The sequence below is a fragment of the Schistocerca gregaria genome, chromosome 4, assembly GCF_023897955.1.
Source record: "Schistocerca gregaria isolate iqSchGreg1 chromosome 4, iqSchGreg1.2, whole genome shotgun sequence".
Classification (NCBI taxonomy): Eukaryota; Metazoa; Arthropoda; class Insecta; order Orthoptera; family Acrididae; genus Schistocerca; species Schistocerca gregaria.
Genome location: NC_064923.1, coordinates 566,046,301 through 566,069,690, shown reverse-complemented (window position 1 = coordinate 566,069,690; position 23,390 = coordinate 566,046,301). Strand labels below are relative to the sequence as shown.

Here is a 23,390-nt window from a genome sequence, read left to right as displayed (position 1 = left end):
TGAAATACTGTTTTGTTTTCTCCACTAGACAGTGTCACAACTTCCACCAAAGAAATCGTAACACAACACAAACACACAAATGCCATATTAACTGATGTATATCCACCTGATGATGGAGGTTTAAACCTTCGAAACGCGTCGTGGAAACAAATAAACAGTGACTGGTAACAATAAACTTATTGAAACTTCCTGGCAGATTAAAACTGTGTGCCCGACCGAGACTCGAACTCGGGACCTTTGCCTTTCGCGGGCAAGTGCTCTACCAACTGAGCTACCGAAGCACGACTCACGTCCGGTACTCACAGCTTCACTTCTACCAGTATCGGTCTCCTACCTTCCAAACTTTACAGAAGCTCTTCTGCGAACCTTGCAGAACTAGCACTTCTGAAAGAAAGGATACTGCGGAGACATGGCTTAGCCACAGCCTGGGGGATGTTTCCTTTCCCGCGAAAGGCAAAGGTCCCGAGTTCGAGTCTCGGTCGGGCACACAGTTTTAATCTGCCAGGAAGTTTCATATCAGCGCACACTCCGCTGCAGAGTGAAAATCTCATTCTGGAAACATCCCCCAGGCTGTGGCTAAGCCATGTCTCCGCAGTATCCTTTCTTTCAGAAGTGCTAGTTCTGCAAGGTTCGCAGAAGAGCTTCTGTAAAGTTTGGAAGGTAGGAGACGGATACTGGTAGAAGTGAAGCTGTGAGTACCGGGCGTGAGTCGTGCTTCGGTAGCTCAGTTGGTAGAGCACTTGCCCGCGAAAGGCAAAGGTCCCGAGTTCGAGTCTCGGTCGGGCACACAGTTTTAATCTGCCAGGAAGTTTCATATCAGCGCACACTCCGCTGCAGAGTGAAAATCTCATTCTGGAGTAAACTTATTGTTTCATTTAATTGGTAAGAGTTGATGGTAATGATCGAGTGAGCCGACACCACGAAGCCAGGACCCATGTTGTCAACAAGGCGCTGTGCCAGCTCATAGTGACTTCATAATGGTGTGGCCTGTGTTTACATGGTATAGACTGGGTCCTTCTGATATCCGGATATGTGGAGTCGATTTGCAGCCATTCAAGAGCTCTCTTTTCCAAAATAACGATGAAACTTTTATCCATGACAGTGCGCCATGTTATCGGGCAGCACTTGCTCACAGCTTGAAAAACATTCTGGACAATTTGAGTGAATGATTTGGCAAAAATTTATGGCACATGATAGAGAGGTGAGTAGGTGCAGAAAATTCTGCACCGACAAAATTTCGCAGGTATGGATAGTTGTAGAGGTAGCACGACTCAACATTTCTGCAAGGATCTTCCAGGGACTTGTTGAGTCCATGCCACGTCCAACTGCTACACTACGTCGTGCGAAAGGAAGTCCGACTCGATATTAGGAGGCGTCACATGACTTTTGTCACCTCACTGTCAAATAGGAGAAATGCAGGAACACGAGAGGAAATACTGTTCCTTCGATTTGTCTTAGATGAAAGGTTGAAGAAAACCAAAGCCACCTTAGTAGCATTTGTAGATTAGAGGAAGTGTTTGACAATATTGACTGGAATGGTCTTTCAAATTGTGAAGGTAGCAGAGATGAAATACAGGGAACGAAATGTTATTTACAAGTTGTACATTAACCAGACTGCACTAGTAAAAGTACATGAAAGGGATGCAGTGGTTGAGAATGGAGTGAGGCAAGGGTGTAGAATATCGTCACGTAATTCAAGTCATGCATTCAGTAATCATTAGATTAAAGATGGGAGAAATTAGCAAGTGGAAGCATCGTTTAGGTGAATAAAAAAATATTCAGGTTTAGCGATGACACTGTAATTATATCAGAGAAGCAGAAGGACTTTGAAGAACAGTTGAACGGAATAGATTGTGTCTAGAAAGAAAGATTATGAGATTAATATCAACTAAAGTAAAACAAGAATAATAGAATGGTGGTCGAATTAAACAGGCTATGCTAAATGATAGCTGCTGGTAAATCTTTGGAGATGTGAGGTGGTGGTCCTGGTCCAAGAAACTCTTCTGTTACTGACGTTTCATCCAGGACTGCGCTGGACATCCTCCGAGGCGCTCCTCCGCTGAGACTTCCCAACAGCCCAGTCCTGGACGAAACGTCAGGAACAGAAGAGTTCTTGGACAACGACCTCACACCCCGAAAGATTTACGAGCAGCTATGTCATCCGATCGTGAAAGCCTTCATTCTATGATATGCTAAGTGAGTTAGATTAGGAAATGGCACAGGAAAATTAGTAAATCATATCAGTTGCTTGGGCAGCAAAGTATCTGACTATAGCCGAAGTAATTAGAATATAATATGCACACTTGCAATAAAAGGAAAAACATTTCTGAAAGAAAAATTGTTACTACGTAATATAAGAGACAGTCAAATGAAAATGAGCCAGATGTAAAAAAAAGTAAGTGAGCAGTATGTCGTTTCAAAAGTATTCGGCACAACTATTAATACATTTATCCCTCTGTGAGACAAGTTGGTCATTGCCGCCATGGAGAAATGTTTACAGATTTACAGGTGTCTACAGTATGGGGCCCACGGACCTTTACTTAATAAGCGCATATTTAGTTCCCAAATGTCGAGGATAGGCCTAGGATCAATAGGCAAGCACCGAATGCCCCCTACGAGTGTTATTGTTGTCAGACATAGTTGAGACTAGTGCGTCGTTGCTGTAATGCCGTAGCCGGCCGGAGTGGCCGAGCGGTTCTAGGCGCTTCAGTCTGGAACCGCGCTACCGCTTCGGTCGCGGGTTCGAATCCTGCCTCGGGCATGGGTGTGTGTGATGTCCTTAGGTTAGTTAGGTTTAAGTAGTTCTAAGTTCTAGGGGACTGATGACCTCAGATGTTAAGTCCCATAGTGCTCAGAGCCATTTGAACCATTTTTTTTCTTGTAATGCCGTAGCGGGAGAAGGAATATCGTACCGGCCGAAAGTGTGTCGCCATCGCCGTGGGTCGACGCCTAGCAAACCGAATTATACTGCCTACAGACAGAGAGTATTTACCAAAGGTGATTATAAATGCGGAGAGCCAATATTACGCGCCCGCGTGTGCCAGCCCGACTAGTGGATTGCAATGAGGATAACGTGAGCAGATTATCACAACAACGTCTGACAACATTTCAATGCCACTGACCTGAATTGAGAGTAAACGTGGATAGAAATGTATGGCAGTGGAAGGGAATCTCCATTTGTGTTTAACGAGAATATTTTACTTAACTTTATGCAATCTTTTCGAGACCTTGATTAATATATAAAAGCTATTCTTTGAATAACATTATTGAACAGCCAAATTCCAATTGAAACAACTTCCTTAGCGGTCAATACCGATCAGCGCTTATCCATTAGATCACGGACATTCAGACAAAAATCTTAGTCTGGTACATTATTCCACCGAAAACAATACCATAAATTTAATCGGAGGTATTTCACAACGGAACCATGATTGGATCCCGGCGTCCGGCTCTTCTTCCAAAGTGAATCGACGGCCACTAATGTCTTTCTTCAAGGCTGCAAACACATGGTAATCGTGTGGAGAGGGATCTGACTGTATAGAGAATGTGTAAGGGCTTCCCAGTTACATTGTAACACTTTCATGCCGATGTGCTCTTTCACCATTTATATACTTGCTTTTATCTATATTTAAATTTATATGTACACGATGTATGAATTAATTTGTTTATATTGCTGTATAATCAATTACGTATATTATATAAATATCGCTGAGTAATCGCTAAGGGAATGTTCAAATGTGTGTGAAATCTTATAGGACTTAACTGCTAAGGTAATCAATCCCTAAGCTTACACACTACTTAACCTAAATTATCCTAAGGACAAACAGACACACCCATGCCCGAGGGAGGACTCGAACCTCCGCCGGGACCAGCCGCACAGTCCATGACTGCAGCGCCTTAGACCGCTCGGCTAATCCCGCGCGGCGCTGAGGGAATGTTGGGGAAACTTTAGGTTTTTGTCAACGAATAAGTATCGTTGGAGTAGCGGCGTCTCTGGACGCGGGAGGATGTTACGTCAGAGCGCGCGCTACCCAGAGAGAGAACTATGGTGTGAGACTTGGTCAAGTGCGGAAGCATGGATGGCGTGCACTGTACTGGGGGAATGATTGTTTAGCGGCGCGTGGCAAGTAATGAGCGTGGGCGGTGGAAATATTGGCTGGAGCAACATCAAGAACCCGCCACGCCAATATCATTGCCAATAACCTCCGTGCTCGCCAATTATCATGGAAAGGAGCCAGCAATAGTATCGTCTTCAGCAATTTCATCACGGCGAGAATGGACCGAAGTAAGATTGCGGCATCACCTCTTATTGTCAACCAGTTTTGTAACGGCGTTACTCAGCTTTGTGGTGTTTTGCGAGTGAATAATTGCCATAGTATAATCAAAACTGTTTACCCGTGATTCTTCTAAAATCTTTCACCAAGTGGGTTCCTGTCCTGTCCTGTTGTTACAGTTTATGAAAAGTGAAAATTGAAGTGCCAGTTAATTCTGCTTATGAACTAAATTATTCAGTTATGTTAAAGATTTGTACTTAAAGCATTCAGTAATTTCAGTCCTACTAACTTTAAATTTGAGCTTTAATCTGAGGCGATCTAATTGTTGCAAATAGTAAATCAACTAATCGAATTCAAATGATTCCTGGCACTATGAACAAAAGCACTAACTAGAATTAATGAGTGATAGCAAATATCAGTGATTATTGTAATTTGTTGTTAGTAAAGTTCTGGTTCACATATTGACTTGCAGTCGTGCTGAAGTATAATAATTACCTTTTGATACAGTAATTATCAATTTCTACTTCCCTGTTCAGAAGGCAATAGAGTTCCTTTTAATTATTTTTTGCCATTTTCCAAAATTCATATGAAAATAAAATACGTTATTGTGAGGTAGCGCCAACATCACTTACAACAGTAAGTAACCATTAATCTAAGTGTTATCTTGTATGTTTTCAAAATTTCAGATCTGTTACTTAATGATATTTCGAGTGCAAACTGTTTTCTTTCTCGCTTTATTACGTAAATGTTTCAACTGTTTTTGCTAACGTGCGTGCAGCCCTCTGTCGCCGCGCGTGTTCGAGTAATTCTTGACATTGACTGTTCGGCTCATTAATTCACCTACCGAATGGAAATTTTGCCTAATTGGGCTGGCGACCATATTTCTTTTAGCTATTATTATTTCAGTAACTATTATTATTATGTTCCGATCTACGTGGTACCCCTTCTCGTTCTCACAGTACGTGAATGATAGTACAAACCTTTCGAACAACCATACTAAATTTTACAGCAATTAAGTAGGCGGAATAAGCTGTCCTAGAAGGCATCTTGTTGTTAACCTCCCCCTCATTTATCGACTTTATATTGAATCATCGAAACGATAGCCTTTTCAAAATTTTATTCCAATTGTTTAGGTACATGCTTGCTCGGTCATATATTTCAAACATTGTCGATAGAAGGGAAGGGGAACGTTACAACATGAGCAGCGAAGTAACTGATATTAACTGAGGTGGAGAGAATATAAAATGTTGACTGGCTATGAAAAGAAAAGCGTTTCTGAAGACGAGAAATTTGTTACCATGTAATATAAAGAGTAGACAAATGAAAAGTAGACAGGTGTAAGAAAGTAAGTAGTATGCAGCGTGTTCGAAACGATCTTGGCAACGTAAGAGTCCGTCCAGAAGTTTGGAGTCCTACAGAAAGACATTCGTGGCAGTCAGTTTACTCTGGACGAAGAGGTGCACGCCTGGATACAATCATAGTTCCGTAGACAACCAAAAATATATTTCCATGAAGGCAATGACCGTCTTGTCTTACAGTGGGATGTGTAAACAGCTATGGCGATTATTTTTGAAATAATAAGCAATTTACGTACTTTTCCCATCTGTCTCATTTTCATTTCACTGCCCTGTATATAAATTTAAATTTTATGAAGCAGTTTCTGAGGGAGTTTGTCCAGAATGTTGCCTTGTACGGTAATTAAACATGGATTATGTACGTTTCAGACAAGAGGAGAAGAGACGCTTTTTAAATGCAGTGTTACGGAAAAAGTGCTAAATAAGGGATGGGCGGATCTAATAACTATTGAGAAGACACCAACTCGAATTAGATAGAAAATACGTTTATGGCACAACTTGCCTACAAGAAGGGATCGGTTGATAGGACACATTCCGAAAGGCGAAGAAATTTGTCAGTTCGGTAACCGAAGAGAAGTGCGGGGCTAACCAAGGCTTGAATACAGTCAGCACGTTCAAATGTATGTAGACTGCAATAGTTATGCAAGTATGAAGAGGCTTGCACAAGCTGGATTAGCGTGAGAGCTACATGAAACCAGTCTCCAGAGTGAAGAGCTCACCACCACCACCACCACAACAACAACAACAACAACAACAACAACAACAATACGTCGAAAAGGATTTACTGCAAACACTCTATATTCTTCTAATCGATAGATTCAGATGGAAGCTTCGTTGTTTATCGAGAAGTTAATATTCTCGTAATAAAAGTTTCATCTTAGACAATACAACAGACACTTTCAACTACCACATAAAATTAAAATTACAGGATGGGTAACATGAAACAGGCTCGAAAAATATTTATGGCACTGATACGGAAGTGACCCATAATGATGAAGAGGAGAACTGCTCATCACAGAGAATGCTGGAAACCGCAATGTCACTGCACCAATCGGTTGGTGTTTCATCTCCGCTCATGTGCATCTACAGTCTCGAGTATTTCTCCGTGTCATTAAGTCTGAGTGAGTGAAGAATTAGGTGCAACATTACTAACAAATTAAGAAATTTAGAAGCATTAAGCTTGATAGAGACCACCCTCAACTTATTTTTTGGATAATTTACTGAAAAAACATGTTCAAGCAATTGAGGTACAGGTGACTCTTTTCATCCGAAAAACGGTGTTTTAATCTTCATTACTTAACTGAAATATGGATACAAATTCATCGATGACTTTCAGGATATTTTGATTCAACAAAGTTCGATTGCACGTTTGATGTTCGTGTTAACCACATTCTCCCCAGCTTTTATTTCGGCTGGTTTGTAGCGATTGTAGATTTTGTATTATTTTAGCGCCTTGTTAACCCGGTTCAGTCAATACGCTGTAATCATTATCTGCGTCTGGTCAGAACCGGGAATCTGTGAGCGTTCCCACAACATACACTGCGAAACATAATTAAAAGGGCCACTTCTCGTAACCCCGTAATTTTTCCTTTTGGACGCAGGAATTTGAAATTTGGCTCCAAAGTGCCTACTACCTTCCTCTACAATGGTGCAAAAGCATGGCACCCTGCGATGTCACCCGCTGGTTCGGCAATGTTTCTAATAGCAATGTATCAACACAAGCGGAAAAAAGGCCATAGCTCAGAATTTTATGTGACGTCTAAAGTCAAGTAGGTTAATGATGTCATATTGGCACCAAATTTCACTACGGTTCTGCCCGACGCCACCGTGAATGTGTGACACGACGGGAAGGTCGCCACACCCCTTCTCACCAACATTTAAACACTTTTTTTTTTTGACGCCTCTGCAATGGAGGTCAGAACCACGACGCCTTGCGTTGAAATCAAGCGGTTTTCGGGTTGCCGACGAAAGTGCTTCAATCACACAGCCGCATACTATCTACACGACAAGGTATCAGTCAGTAGCAGAAAGTGTATCAATGATACCACTCCTTTCCTTGGGGCGTTGATTCCCACACATATCGCTCTCTGAAACGTTAGTCCACAGTGAAATTAGCAACAGTACGACTATCTTTGACACTGCTAACGCTCCCTCGACTCTTCTCCAAGGGCACCGTTGGCCTGCAACTCCACAGAACGCGGTCGCACTCCTTTGGAGTGTACAGTGGCTCCAATACTGCACTTTTTGCTCTTGTTTACAGGCTTTACCCACTAGCGACCGTTCAAAACAATTTGACAAACTTGACCTTAACGCGAAGCAGTAAAGGGTGTTTACGTTTTTTCTGTCCTCCTGTTTTGGGCCTTCTTTTGCGTGATTACGGTGGGATGGGATTAAACCGCCTGTGGTCCCTCTAAGACCCTCCAGTTCGGCAAACACATCGGTGCCATCAGCGCTCCTTTTATTTTGACTGCTTTAAAAATGTATCTGTACAGAGAGAGAGCCAGACATTGACTCCTAAGTGCTGATGTGACAGGAAATCATTGTTAACACACCTGAGCTGAGAGCAGCTACGTCACCGAACTAGCGCTTGCTAGCCACACGTGATTCTGACCTATATCAAGGAGGAGACAAACGGAAAGGGGAAATATTTACAACAAAGAATGTGACGATCATCTCATCGTGTTACACGTCCACGGTGGCACTGGGCAAAATCGTGGTGTAATTCTGAGCCACTGTGGCATACCACCCTACATGCACTTCTGAGCTGTGGCCTTTTCATCTCCTGTGTCGACACATTCCTGTTTGAAGCGTCGCCGAAGCCGAGGATGACGTCATAGGGCGCCAAGCTTTTGGAGCAGCAGGTAAAACGCCGACATCCGCATCCTCGCTGCTTCGTTGAACTACGCGGTGAAATCTTCAGCGAGTGGCTCAACCTTGACCTGACATATCTGCACAAGGTTGTGGACTCACCTCCTAACCTTATATCAAGTCCAGGGTCGGAAATACACGGTATTAAATGATGCTTGTATTGATTACTCTAGGGGTGCCAAGTTTTTTGTCCGGTGAGCTTACTTAGCCTAGCGGCAGTACCAGCTGTTCATATCTCATGTCTGAAGCCTTCTTACACCGGTTCTCGAATTTAGCAGATGTTACTTCGCTTTTGTTTTACCTGGAATTTGCCTTTGAACTCTGTGTGATTGTGTGTTGCTGTTTAAAACGATTCCGGTTTTGCTCGTCGGTAGTGATATGAGCTCACGATGCTTGCAGCTGTAAGGTACGGTCTCTACTGCTCTCTTGATCGTCGGCTTCACACGCTACAGGTTTCGCAGCGATAAGGAGCCAGGTTTTAGTCAGGCTTCGACTCGAAACTTCTGCTTTGGATGGTTTGTAAAGACACATATTTTCTGTGTTGGATAAAATATCTCCGTATGAAATTATCAAAAAATGGTTCAAATGGCTCTGAGCACTATGGGACTTAGCATTTGTGGTCATCAGTCCCCTAGAACTTAGAACTACTTAAACCTAACTAACGTAAGGACGTCACACAAATCCATACCCGAGGCAGGATTCGAACCTGCGACCGTAGCGGTCACGCGGTTCCAGATTGAAGCGCCTAGAACCGCACGGCGACATCGGCCGGCTATGAAATTATCGAAACCATAAAAACATTAAGTGACCGACTATGTAATCGATGAATGTCAGTGGAACATAAGCTTCAAAATCGAAATAAATCTTATTTAATGAAGCTGCTGTAAAATTGTGGCCTTTCACCTCGCCTGCTCACCGGTTGCGCAAAGAAACAGGAACGCAATGTGAAGGCAACGCCAGACCGTGTGGCCTTCGAAGCACCTGACTCGATCCAACTTCCTGGTGTGAAGTGGCAGAGCGGTTCTAGGCACTTCAGTCCGGAACCGCGCTGCTGCTACGGTCGCAGGTTCGAATCCTGCCTCGGGCATGAATGTGTGTCATGTACTTAGGTTAGTTAGGTTTAAGTAGTTCTAAGTCTAGGGGACTGATGACCTCAGATGTTAAGTCCCATAGTGCTCAGAGCCATTTGAACCATTTGAACCTGGTGTGAATCAAACACTCACTTCCAACACTGAACAATCGAAACTAATCGTGAAGCTGTAGTGAACAAGAACGGCAATGTCACAGAAATTCGGCTCCTTTAATTGCTATATATTCTGCATGAGAGATTCCCAAAGCAGCAGGCAATGATTACTAAGCACTGAAATCGGGAGGAAAGAGTGCACTAGTCTGCTCACACGTTATCAGGCATCAGTTAAAATAAAGTTACAGAAATGCCAGTAATGCGGAGCAACAGTGGAGCTTATGGCGCGGTACGTAGAGTACAGGTCGAACTCCTCGACGAATTGTACCGATGGCGGTTGGCGGTCGTCGACGATGCCCTCTTTGGTAGCCACGGGACGCCACGTGTTGACAGCTCCAGGATACCGATAGAAGTGAGCTGTGTGACCCTCCTAGGTCGAAGTTTACAATTCATTCTCAGCGAGAAAACAACAGACTGTCAGGGTACGAAACATTTTCTGTTGGCACCGTAAAAAGCCGTTCCCTCAAAAAGCTATGTCTATCGTACCAACTATTTGTCAGAGAACTCTACAGATGCCTTAGGTTGCCTTTACTGGGCTGGTCGTTACTGCTAACTACTCTCCAGGAATGTATCCCCGTGCGCCGGGCTTCCTTCTGCAAACCCAAGAGCTTCTCTACTGGTCACCGTTATCTTGATGGCCACCAGTAATTACAGTCTCAAAGCCGTTGCCTTGAAGTTAACTTGGCTCAATTTATTCATGTACAGAGAGAATAATATTAAGTATTTTCTCTCTCACTCTCGTCTCGGGGACAAAGAAAAAAAACCAAGGCACAGTTTTTTATTTTTATTTCATGGCTTAAATACGCTCTAAGCCAAGAGAAAGACGCAATACGAATGAATTATCCGAATAGGTATAAATAAATTATTACAATCTCAGAATAAATAGATGATGTATTCAAGAGAAGGTGCTTCACAAATTGAGCAAATTAATAACGCATCGGTCCATCTCCGACCTGACTTATAGAGTTGTTGGATGTCCTCCTGAGGGATATCGTGACAAACTGTGACCAGTTGTGCCATAGCATGTCCCCGCCCTCAATTCTTCAAACGTTCTCAACTGGGGAGAGATCCGACGACGTTTCTGGCAAGATAGGGATTGGCTATCACAAAGACAATCAGTAGGAACTCTAGCCGTGTACGTGCGGGCTTTATCTTGCTGAAATGTAAACCTAGCATGGCTTGCCTTGAAGAGCAACTAAAAGGGGACGTAGTATATAATATCCGCCCGACGGATTAGTGTCGAGGTCCGGTGTGCCGGCCAATCTGTGGATGGTTTTTAAGGCGGTTTTCCATCTGCCTCTGCGAATGCGGGCTGGTTCCCCTTATTCCGCTCGTCGATTGCTGTGCAAACACTGTCTTCACGTACGCGTACATCATAATTACTCTACCACGCAAACATTGGGCTTATACTGGTCTCGAATGAGACGTTCCCGGGGAGGTTCACTGGGAGCTGAAACGCACAAGTACCCTGGGTTCGGTGTGGGGCGGCGGTGGGGTGAGTGGACTGCTGTAGCCTGTTGTGGGGCTCTGTACCACTGAGGGCTACACGACGCCTCTCCGTCGTTTCTCGGTTCCTAGTTCAATAAACACATACATATAGACATATATACATCCCAACGATGTCCGGAGCATTTCCCAACTCGTCTTCACTGATCATCGGGACCCAATTCGAAGTAACACTCATCAGTAAGACAATTCTATTTCTGTCTATGAGATTCCAGTCCGAACACGTGTCTGGACGCCCCCCGAATAGCGGTGGGATGCCAACTTGATTGTCATCCGTCATACAGCCCTTTGGTTGTCATCCTTACAGCGCAGCGATGCCGCCACGGCCGGCCGTTGTGACCGAGCGGTTCTAGGCGCTTCAGTCTGGAACCGCGCGACCGCTACGGTCGCAAGTTCGAATCCTGCCTCGGGCATGAATGTGTGTGATGTCCTTAGGTTAGTTAGATTTAAGTAGTTCTAGGGGACTGATGGCCTCAGATGTAAAGTCCCACAGTGCTCAGAGCCACCTGAACCATTTGATACCTCCACGATATTTAATGCTTTTCATGGAAAGCCATTCTGGATGTACATTTCAAAAAGATAATACTCGCCAGCAAACGGCTAGAATTGCTGCTGCTCGTCTTTGTGCTTACCAAACCCTATCCTGTCCAGCAAGTTCGGTGGCTCTCTCTTCAATTGAGAACTTTTTCTAGCGTTATCGGCAAAGCACTCCATCCACGCCGTAACGCACCAATGGTCGGATACCCTTCAGGATAACATCCAATAACTACGTGAATCAACGCCAAGCTCAATAAATGCTTACATTAGGGCCAGAGGTGGACCAACGCATTACGTAGTTGCTCAATTTGTGAAGCTCTTTACCTTTAATAAACCATCCAATTTTTATGAAATCGCAATCGTTTGTTTTTATATATAAGAACATCACAACTGCTCATTCCTATCGCGTTCTGATAATTCCTTCGTAGCGCCTTTTCTTTTTTTTTTTTATTAGGATGAATGTTTGTTTGTGTCCTATGCGTTCCTGTACCATTCATCCCATTACGATGAAACTTAGGTTAGTGGTTGTGCGCACGCCCACAAAGGTTTTCATGTGGGAAAAAGATTCCTACTACCCATAATGAATACCTTGGAGAACTTCACTTTGATAGTGGTGAAGCGGTGCAAGCAGAGGGGAAGTTGTGGGTCCGTCAACAAAGTCAATCATTCTACTGCGACGCTATCAGCAAATTGGTCTCTCGTTGGGAGAGATGTGATCTGCGCCAGGATGACTAAGTTGAGAAATAAATATGTAGAAGTGAAGAATAAAGATGTAGAATGTTAAGTTTGTTTTATTTAAAAAGCTTTAAGAGCTGTCACATAAAAAATTTGGAGGCCTTACTTTTAACCACGCCTTCGTATATGCTCAAACCGTCTCTTACTTGCGTTGTTCATTGCGTAAACCAGATCGTGAATATGACGAATGCTGTGAGCCAATAATTTTGTAAGATTGTTTCGGGGGCAAAGATCACGCTCTACAGCTTATCGCCATAGATGCATTTAATTTCTTCCCTAGAGTCGCATTGTGTAAAATAGAGGAGAATGAGACATGTGCTGTGGAACCGACCTCGATGTCAAAAAACTGCCGTCTTCGAAGCGAAATTTCTGAATGGTAAGCCACAAAGAGAAAATATGCTGATAGTACGTATTCCCATCAGTCCCACCGCCGTGCTATTTAACGTATGCAGTCTGCAGTCCTCCGATCGCTTTGCATTCTCAGTGGCCACCATGGCACAAGGCCAACTGCTTCAGGTGCTGAATTACATCTGGAAAATACATGCTTTTCGCGAGGCTATATGTTGCATGCTCACGAGGAGAGAGCCGAAAAATTTATTTGGTTTTGCAGAATGTTTTGTGATCCCGAAGTATTTGAATAAAGTTTTCAAATTTAATTTAATCCATAAAAAATCGTATTTTGTACATGTAGATGTGTCTGCTTATATGTACCTTACTTACGAACGAAAAAGAGACGTCGCAGTGCGTGCCGGTCACAGCTAGTTGCGTAATAAAAGAAATACACTATCACAAACAGGCGCACGGCTACGCATTCTGTAACAAACAATTGCACCGCACGGACGAAGCTGCGTTACGTCACGTCCATCCGGGGTCCAGTGAGAGAGAAAGCCCAGGGGCGGAGTGTTTGCGCTGGGCCGCGCATGTCGTTACCATGGCGACAGCTGAGGGCGGCCTTCTACGGCCAGAGCAGCCGCCGAAAGCAGAGGGTGCCACCAACTGGCGTTCTGAATGGCGCACCAACGGAAGCACGGGCTAGCGGACGATTCTTCTTGTCAACAGGGGGAGCGGCTTCACGAGGATCACCTGTTAGTGTTAAGGCGTTGGCAGCTCGGATGTGGGCCGATTAGTTTGCACACAGAGGGCACTTAGGGAAACGGTGCTGTCAAAATACAAATGGAATACTGACGAAAGGGTTTCTGTTGGATGAGTTTTTGGAACCTGAGTCCCTGTGTTCGAGTGCATCAATATACAGTTATTTTGACTTCGGATATTTGTTTTGGTAGCCATAGATCGCTTTTTACGCTGACGCTATTAATTATGTAAACAAACTGGGTTTGCGTGTTAAACAGTCATGAAACTGAACTGTAATGTTCTGTTATTTTTCATCTAATTAAAGTTTCTTAGCGAGATTGAGTTTGAGATAAATTTCATTTCACTTTCAGTGGTCTCCCATAAATTTTGCAGAATGAGAAATGCGTCGTAAGTTACAGCTTGCAGATAGTGAAAACAAAAGAACTCTGCTAAGGTAGCTCATACTTCATACGCCCAAATTACTCTCAGATGCACAGAATGTCCTAAAAATCAAGCAATTATTGTATAGTAATTTATCTGAGAGTATTTATCTTCAATAAAATAGCTGCTATATACGCGTCAAACACAAGCACACAAGCTGCAGTTTTAGTGAAAATTATAACTAAACTCTCTATTAGTCGAAACTCTCTGGAAAACTTCGGTTTTATTGTTTCATTATTAATTATTTTTGCAGAGCATACTCAGTTTTTATAAGGCGACCTGTATGTCAAAAATGTTGTTCTCACGATTACCATGTAAATAAATTTGTTGCAGATAGTGAAAAAAATTGTAATTCAAGTTCCTTAGATTGAAATGTTTAAGCTAATTTCAACTAGGAATTACGTTAGTCTGAGTACAAGTGATTACACGACTAATAATGTAAACAGGGAAGTATCACTATCTACATTCATACCCCGCAAGCTACTGTAACTGCACGGAATAGAACTCTTTGTACCACTGTTACTCATTCACTTTCCTGCTTCACTCGCAAACGCAGCGATGGAGAAACGACTGCTTGTATGCCTGTGTACTTCCAGAATGCCTGTGTATGAGCCCGTACTCCCTGTCTACCTGTGTTTGATCTATATACTTCCGGCATGACTGTGTACGGGCCCTGTACTCCCTGTATACCTGTGTACGAACTCTGTACTCCTTGTACACCTTTGTATGAGCTCTACAATCAGTGTATGCATGTGTGCGAGCCCATACTCAGCGTATACCAATGTATGAGCCCTGTACTCCCTTCATCCCTGTGTAAAAGGCCAGTATTCCAAGTATACTTGTGTGTGAGCCCTGAACCCCCATTATGACGATGCCTGCACCCACTCTGTGCCTGTGTACGAGCCCTTTTCTCCCAGGTGGCCTATGTACGAGCTATGTATTCCCTGTATGCCTTGTGTGAGCCCTACACTTCCAGTATGCACCATCCCTGTACTCCTTGTACGCCTGTGTACGAACACAACGCTCCCAGTATACCTGTGTATGAACCGTATGCTCTCTTATGCTTGTGTACGAGCCTTTTACTCTTTGTACATCTGTGTACGAGCTCTGTACTCAACGTATGCCTGTATATGAGCCTTGTACTCAATATATGTCTGTGTATAAGCCTTGTAGATCTTGTCTGTCTGTGTACGAGCCTTATACCGCCCGAACGCCCATGTACGAGCTCAGATGCCCATTATGGCTGTTTACGAGCCCTATACGCCTTAGCACTCCTGTGTGCGTGGCATGCCATTGTATGAACCCTGTACTCCGTTACTTATACATGCAGCCCTTAGGTGATGTGAATGTTACAGTTTCTTGCAAATGCTGGCTTTTTTAATTTTCTCACTAACGTTTCGCTAAAAGATCTCATCAAATCTTATAGAGAACTGCTATAAAAATTGCTTCGATGTCTTCCTGTAATGCGAAGTTATGTTGAATCCAAAACATTTAAGCATTACTAGAGAATGGTTCGCACAAGCGTTCTATAGACGGGCTCCTTTACAAGTGCCACCAGTTTCCTATGACACTGTCAGTAGACTGTAGACGGGCACTCGCCTTCCCTGTGACTGGCTTTATCTGCTCGTACAGTTTCACGTTGTTTCACAGTGCTACGCCCAGATATTTAGTCGATGTGACTGAGTCAAGCAGAATGGCGCCATTAACGTATTTGAACATTACATGAATGTTGCTACTGCTCACCAACGTTAAACTCAACTTAAGCACTAATAAAGTCAGGCAGTCTAAGAAGCCTAGTTGTGTCTTGCCACATCAAAGCAAAAAACTCATATTCTGAAAATGACCACCAACCTGGCGCCTTCAAATGATTACCTGCTGCTTGTGCTATGAGGTTGTAAAAGAACAACTCTGAGGCTCGAAAAAAAAAAAAAAGAAGAAGCAGAACATCTTGAAAAAATAGAGATAGGACGTTCATATTCACAGGACACGTATATTGGTATGTTCTGCAGAAATGGTTAGCATTTCAGTCACCTCGGTTCAACGTGAGTTCAAAAAATGGCTCTGAGCACTATGGGACTTAACTGCTGAGGTCATCAGTCCATAGAACTTAGAACTACTTAAACCTAACTAACCTAAGGACGTCACACACATCCATGCCCGAGGCAGGATTCGAACCTGCGACCGTAACGGTCGCGCGATTCCAGACTGTAGCGCCTAGAACCGCTCGGCCACCCTGGGCGGCTCAACATGTGTCCTGTTGCCTAGTGGGCACAAGGTTCGCCAAGGGCCCTGATACGTTTCAATGCGTGATGGCATCGACGCTTATAAGGCGCGAATGGCTTCTTGTGATCTAGCCACACATGCTGCATTCACCAAGTTCCAAAATTCATCTGTGGTTTTTGGCATTGTGTCAAAGCGCTACACCCGTCATTTCACTGTATCCTACACATTATGAATTGGCGGCAAACCTGGTGAACTGGCGGGCCACTACAAAAGGCTGACATCCTGTGACACAAAGAAAGCATATGTTCGTGTGGCAACATGTGGTCGTGTATTGTCTTGCTGAAAATTGTCATCTGGGGTGTGTGTTATTCACGTAGATCACACTGGTCACAGTGCACTGGACACACGTCGACTGTAGTTTATGGTTTTACCCAATAACATCCTACACCATAAGGCCTTGAGTTGGCGCTGTATGTATTGCGTGAATGCAGTCACTGTGACACCGCTCCTCCTGTTTGCAGAGACGCAAAATGCGGCCATCATTTTCAAACAAGTAGGACCTCGATTCGTCCAAAAACACTATCTGATTCCATTCTTGTCCCCAGTGACGCCATTCCATACACCATTCCTTTCTAGCATATTTTTGCACATTCGGCAAAGGTAATTGGAGAAGTGGACGCACGCACGTGATCCATGCCGTAATAAACGACGACGGACTGTCATCCCTGACAGTGTACGATGTGTTCCACGGTTCCATGAGAGGAGAGGAAGACGCAGACCTGTCCGGAAATGCAATTGATTCTCACACAAGCATCACATTCTCTCATGCCAATAATGAGCCCTCTTTGAAACTCACTGATTTGACGGTAGTGTTCGCACATACATCTGCGAGGTCTCCTGCACGTCACTGATCGATTACCTTTGGTTTTCAGCGACAACGAGAGCCGCAGGCACATTTTACTGGTAGATGGTATTGCGCTGTGATTTCGATGTTGACCTTGAACCCGCTGGCCGGCGTGGTTCAAATACTAATCATTTCTGCATAACGTACTAATGTGCATGTCCTGTGAATACGAACGTCCTATCCCAAGTCATTCAAGGTGTTCGGTTTTTTCTGGATATTAGTGTGCTAATAAACTGGTTAAGGCTCACTGCAGCTAAAATTAAAATACAGACTTTTGTTGGGATGCTATCGAGTTTTAATTTCACGTTCATCAGGTAAAACTGAAAACTGACCACTACAGTAGCGTGGTAACAAATGTACGCCTACAAGAATTACTCGTGACGTAAATAATCATGTATATTATTCGCAAATATAATTCTTGTACGCTAATAAGCATTGAAGAAAGTCTTCAACATGTTTCACAAATCCTAACCTCAGTTACACTCTGATATTTTTGCAGAGTCCCAATGTAGTACGTGCACTGAAAATTATTCGACTGTAGTGTTCGGCCCCTCTACTAGTAAATGACTTGTTTTGTAGTGCAACTAGCAGCAGACTTGGTAGCACGAATCACTCCACTGTGCGGTAATTCGGTGTCTGACCGATGACACACGAAGTGACTCGGCTCTGTCTCGTTATTCAAATACTCTCCAAAACCTGATATAAAAACCGAGTTTTTTATTGTATGATGATAACTTATTACTGAGAAGTTTTCAGTTATAATTATAATCGAAATCTGAATTGTGCTTTAGTAATAATAAATAAATAATTAAGACTGTGAGTTTTGGTGCTCTGGCCCGAAGATAATCCATTGGCCTTTTTCGTCATAGCACCCAACCACATTAAAAGATTATTTAGTTTCCGCAACTTCAATTAATAAAGTTCTATTTAGATCGCATATTTCAATAAAAGCAAGAGACTGTCTTAAAGTTAGGGACGAGAAAAACCGACCGGTTAAAACCGACGACGATATCTCAGTTCTGAGTAACCGGTATTTTTCGGTATTTCATTGGTCTCGATTATAACAGGTGTTTTTTTTATTTTTTACTAGTAACTGAGTAAGAAAAACCGCATCATTGCCAAAATTTTTCGTTTTTAAATAAATCTTTTTAAAAAGGAGTAATTTTTATACGTAAAATTTGTATTCATCTGAATGACTGTTATTTGAATAACAATGCCGGCAGAAACGAGCAACAAACGCGTGGCGTAAGAGCTGGTACAGCACTGATAAGACAATAATGACCATTTTATGTCTGTCGTGCATTAAGGTACGCGTGTACAGACACGTGCAGTGTCCAAGACTTGCCACCACCTGGTCTGTACGCCAGTTTCTCGCTGTCGTCGCTGATCATCAGTTGTATTGCAGAATGGCACCAACACTAGTCTGGAAAAATGTTTACGAAGTCGAGATGAAGAACAATGCTCCATTTGCTTTAAAAGATTAAAGATTTGTCTGCCATTTCTGTGAAATAATGAAAGGAAAACGAAACTATGGTAACAGTAATAAGTTAAAAACTCACCAGCAATACATTCACGGTATACAATAAAAATGGTTCAAATGGCTCTAAGTACTATGGGACTTAACATCTAAGGTCATCAGTCCAGACTCAGAACTACTTAAACCTAACTAACCTAAGGACTTCACTCACATCCACGCCCGAGGCAGGATTCGAACCTGTGTCCATAGCAGCAGAGCGGTTCTGGACTGAAGCGCCTAGAACCGTTCGGTCACAGCGGCCGGCCATGGTATACAATAGAAACAGAAAGTAGCTGATCTGCTGCCTATGTTTACATAATAAGCCCTTATCTGCTTGTAGCCCTTGAAAGCCGGCAAATAAATACGAAAAACAGAGTTCTTCAACTTCAGTTTTCACCATGTAGTAGTGACTACTTGTAATGCCCAAACATTACGCGATTACAACATTTTTCTACGTTTATTACAGGAATAAAAAACCGAAAATCGTATCATTTAGAAACCAATGATTTTGGAGAGGAAAAAAATGTAACCGAAAACTGGTTAATCCGTAGTTAAAGTGTGGTAGTGGGCGTACGATGGCCTATAAAATGAGAAAAAGCGTCTGCCCCTGAAACACGCTGCTATTTTGGCGGATTCAGCGTACACGTCAACCCCTGCGGCGCAACCACCAATTCAGATGCTGCTTGCGTGGAGTCCCCTGAGCTATTAAAGAACCACGCCGCTGTAATTTTCCGTTGTCAGATCCTCCTGCTGAGCGGGAATGCCTCCCGTTCCTGGTCTCATACTGAACTGCCGTAAACACGGAGCGAGCGGGGTGGGAGATAACCGAGTCGCTTTCCTCGGGGCAGTGAACGCTGGCAACGAGCGCATGCCGTTTCCACGGCAACGGACGGGGCGGTCATGACGCTCACAGCGGCGCTGGTGGTGGGGAGAGGGGAGGGCAGTGACAAGCGGTTGTGGGGCAGAAGGGGGTGGGGGGTGGGGAAGCATTGGCCCGGGACGACGAGCCAGCCGGACAAGGCGTCTCTGGAAGGACAGGCAAGCCGTGTGACGTGAGTCAATATAGCCCGGCAGAGGGGCCGGCGCTCGTGTTCGGTATCCTGCTGGAGGGGGGGGGGATTGACGCTCGGGAACTTTGCAACACATGTGATGGCTGAGTAGCAAGAGTTTTATGAGAGCTGCTCCTCTTGACGCAGAATTACCCACTGACGATACTGATTTTATCTCAGTGTGGCGCCCATTAGTCTGGTTCCTGCTTCATATTGGCTCTCCAACTTCCTCTACTTTCTCTTTGTTATTACACAGCTGTTTTGCACCCCCACCTTATCTACCAAATAGTATCTATTCCCTCCTCTTTCCGTATTTTCTTTCACCATCCGCTCTAAAGCATCTGTCAGTCTCATAATCCTTTTTTTCTTTTGAACTCTCCTCTTACATTTGTCTTATTCCACCAACCGCTCTTAATATTTCTTCAGTCTTAATTGTTTCTGCACTATTCTCCATCCTCCTCCGTGTCCACATGTCAGAGGTCTCCAATCTTTGTTCATCTTCCTTCCTAAATGTCCTCGTTCCTGCAGCATACAAAAGCACACTCCACCCAGAACACTGAACCAGTCTTTTTCCGCGCCCAGCTGTTCAGTGTTACACAACCTAGCAGCTTCTTCTTCCTGTTTAATGCTTGCTTAGCCATTGAAATTCTAGCTTTAATTTCTTTGGTGAATATCATATCCTAATTGTAACTGTTTCCTTTTTCAATTGTTTCCTATCCTAATTGACCGCCGGCCGCGGTGGCCGAGCCGTTCTAAGCGCTTCAGTCCGGAACCGCGCAACTGCTGCGGTCGCAGGTTCGAATCCTGCCTCGGGCATGGATGTGTGTGATGTCTTTAGGTTAGTTAGATTTAAGTAGTTCTAAGTTCTAGGGGACTGATGACCTCAGATATTAAGTCCCATAGTGCGCAGAGCCAATCCTAATTCACGGCTGTTTTCTTTCTCTCTGAATCTAGTCTTCGGTTTCTCACTAATTCGCATCCCACCCGCTTCGCATTTTCCACTCTGATCTTCTATCATTTTGTACATTGTCAGTTCATCTTCAGGCCAAAGGCGCCATGTTACCAGCGAATTTCATAAATTCCATGATTTTCCTACTTATAGGTAATCTGTCGTTTCCTTCAGAAAACTCCTTTAAACTTTTCTCCAGGTTCTTAGAAAACAGCGAAGAGGCAGACTATAACAGCGTCCGACCGCTCTGTTTTCTAGATTTTGGTGTGTTATGTCCTCTTGACTTCCTGTTCCATGTATAGGTTCTCACATCTCTCTCTCTCTTTATTCCACTCTCTTTTCTATTTAAATTTGTGACCGTTATTGAATTTTGCTCTGTCAATTACTATTTGAAGTCAGGATAGAGAGCATAAACTTCTCTGTACATCTCTATATACCTCTTCTCTTCAGTACGGCCAGTCACAATTTCGCTGCAAGTGGTATTCGGCTGCTGATCCTGAAGTCTTCGCATGCCATGGTTCTTTTTTTGTTTTTTTGTTTTTTTTTTTGTTTTTCGTCTAAGTCGTCGTACAGAAGTCTTTTGGCCACTCTCCACATTTATTCTCTTACTTACTAGACGCTTTAAATATTCGTTTAGGTCGTTCCGATTGACTTCAGATTTCTCATTTTATTAAGAGAATTTATCCCCTCATCTTATTCACCTTCATTCACTAGTCGTTCACCATCAATACGTGTATTGTCTTTTTCCTCTTACACAGTTTTTCTGTGTCTTCTTCCTATCTGTCCAACATTTAAGCATGTGTTTACCAGTTGGTCGCGGAAGATTCAACGACGCCCACTGCACCAGAATGTGTGGATTCAGTAGCATACAACTCGGCTTCCACTATCATGATGTACGGGCTCTACAGCACGATTGAAACAAGTTGCATGCAAGTTTTCCCTGAGAAAAAGTAACGCTGGCAGTTGTTAGGATGTATACATGACGCCAAGTAGGCTGTGATTAGTGCTAGTATCGGATCCCCGATGACGGGCTACTCAGGGACACCAGTCGATTAACAAAAAATCGGTAGACAACTTAGCATTTTTTGTGTCGTTTATCAAGTACATGGTTATTTGTAAGCTCTGGATGGCTATAATTAGAGTGCAGTTACTCTCGGAGGTACATTGCGGGCTGTAACTATCATATGGAAGCGGAACTTGCTAGATATGCTAATACGTTAATGCGAATCCGATTTGAGCGGGAAAAAGTTAGTTAAAAATTGCGTCCAGTAGGTGAAAATCTGGGGCCAGACACTGTTTTTATGACGGTATCATAACCACGCTGTCATTTGACAAGCCATAACGTGACTGAACAGTGAGTTAAGAAGCCCGCCCGGTTCGCCTTGCTGTCTAACGCACTGATTTCCGGGCGAGAAGGCGCGCTGGTATAAAAAATAAAATTTTGTTGTTTTTAAGAAGAAATATAAAAAGATGATAGGATAGAGGAGAGATTTGTTAGTAACATCACCGAATGTGACTGACGGTGAATACCTCGGAATGGTTTCTTCGAGCCGTTGACCACCAATCGCACACACACAGAAACACACACACACACACACACACACACACACACACACACAAATGGTTAGTAGTGGAGAAATAATATTACTTATCCTATTTATCACTAATCCTATGTATTAACTACTTTAGGTGCCCATCCATGATGTACAGCGTTTGGTAATTTCTTGGCTAGATTGCCAGCACCTTATGCTTATTTATTGTCAGATCTCAGCTTCCTCCTCCTGTTCTTCCTCATTGTCACTGTAGGTATCGCTGTCCACCCTCTGGAGATGGTTGTATGTTGCACATAGGCATGCCTGTTATGTCGCGTCCGCATGTACTCTTCATGTGTTGTTTTCGAAATACTGTTTGTCAATGCGTTTAATTATACCCCGTTGTTCTTGGTCTCTTATTGCAGTGTATGCATCTGTGTGTGTATCTGTGTAGTCTAACAAGGAGGCGGCGCGACCGTGGGGTCGGGGATTTGTCCGAAATGTTGTGTGGTGAAAGAGGACCTCTAACACCTCACGTGGTTAAAATATTAGGACGCACTACTCGGAAAATCCCGGGAAAAATAGATCCAAAGTTTCTTAGGTGCCATATGAGTATAAAATGTTAGTGAATTGCCGAGCCGCCGTCTGTCCTAGATGTTTAGGGCTCGGACTATTACGCCAGAGGTCTCGGGTTCGATTCCTTCTCTGGCACTTTTTTTTCTTTTGTTTTATTTTCTGTTGTTATTCCACCAATTATTCAGAAACTTTCCCAAACCTGCATTATCTTTAACAAATTAGTTACATTATTGAATAAAAATTATTTTATTTATGTCCAACAACACAATTCATGGCGGTGGGTTTTCCATTTTTCATTGTAAAGTATATGAGGAAAAAACGTTGGTAGACAAAGTCGATTGGGAAACATTCAATTTTGATACATATAATAATTATAATTATAAACAAGAACCGCAGTGGTAATTATGGTAAAAACAAGCAAAGCAAAAATTTTTGCGACATCTTGTTCAACATGTAAAAAGGGACTTTTTACAATCATAGGGCGTTTGCAATAAATCTGAACAGAAACATGCTCCATTAATATTTACGAAAATGTTTTGAGTTTCTGATAATTTTGAGGCAAACCAGGAACATTGAATCATGTCTCGGAATATTGGTGACGGTAATTGATG

General features: G+C 43.2%; 2 non-coding genes across 2 annotated transcripts; one reads left to right on the top strand and one right to left on the bottom strand.

The window, feature by feature from the left end:
• Positions 1-207: 207 nt before the first annotated feature.
• Positions 208-282, bottom strand: Trnas-cga (transfer RNA serine (anticodon CGA)). Its single transcript has one exon. It is a non-coding gene; the product is annotated as a tRNA-Ser (tRNA).
• A 430-nt stretch (positions 283-712) lies between these two features.
• On the top strand, positions 713-787 carry Trnas-cga (transfer RNA serine (anticodon CGA)). The gene has a single exon. It is a non-coding gene; the product is annotated as a tRNA-Ser (tRNA).
• The last annotated feature ends 22,603 nt before the right edge of the window (positions 788-23,390 follow it).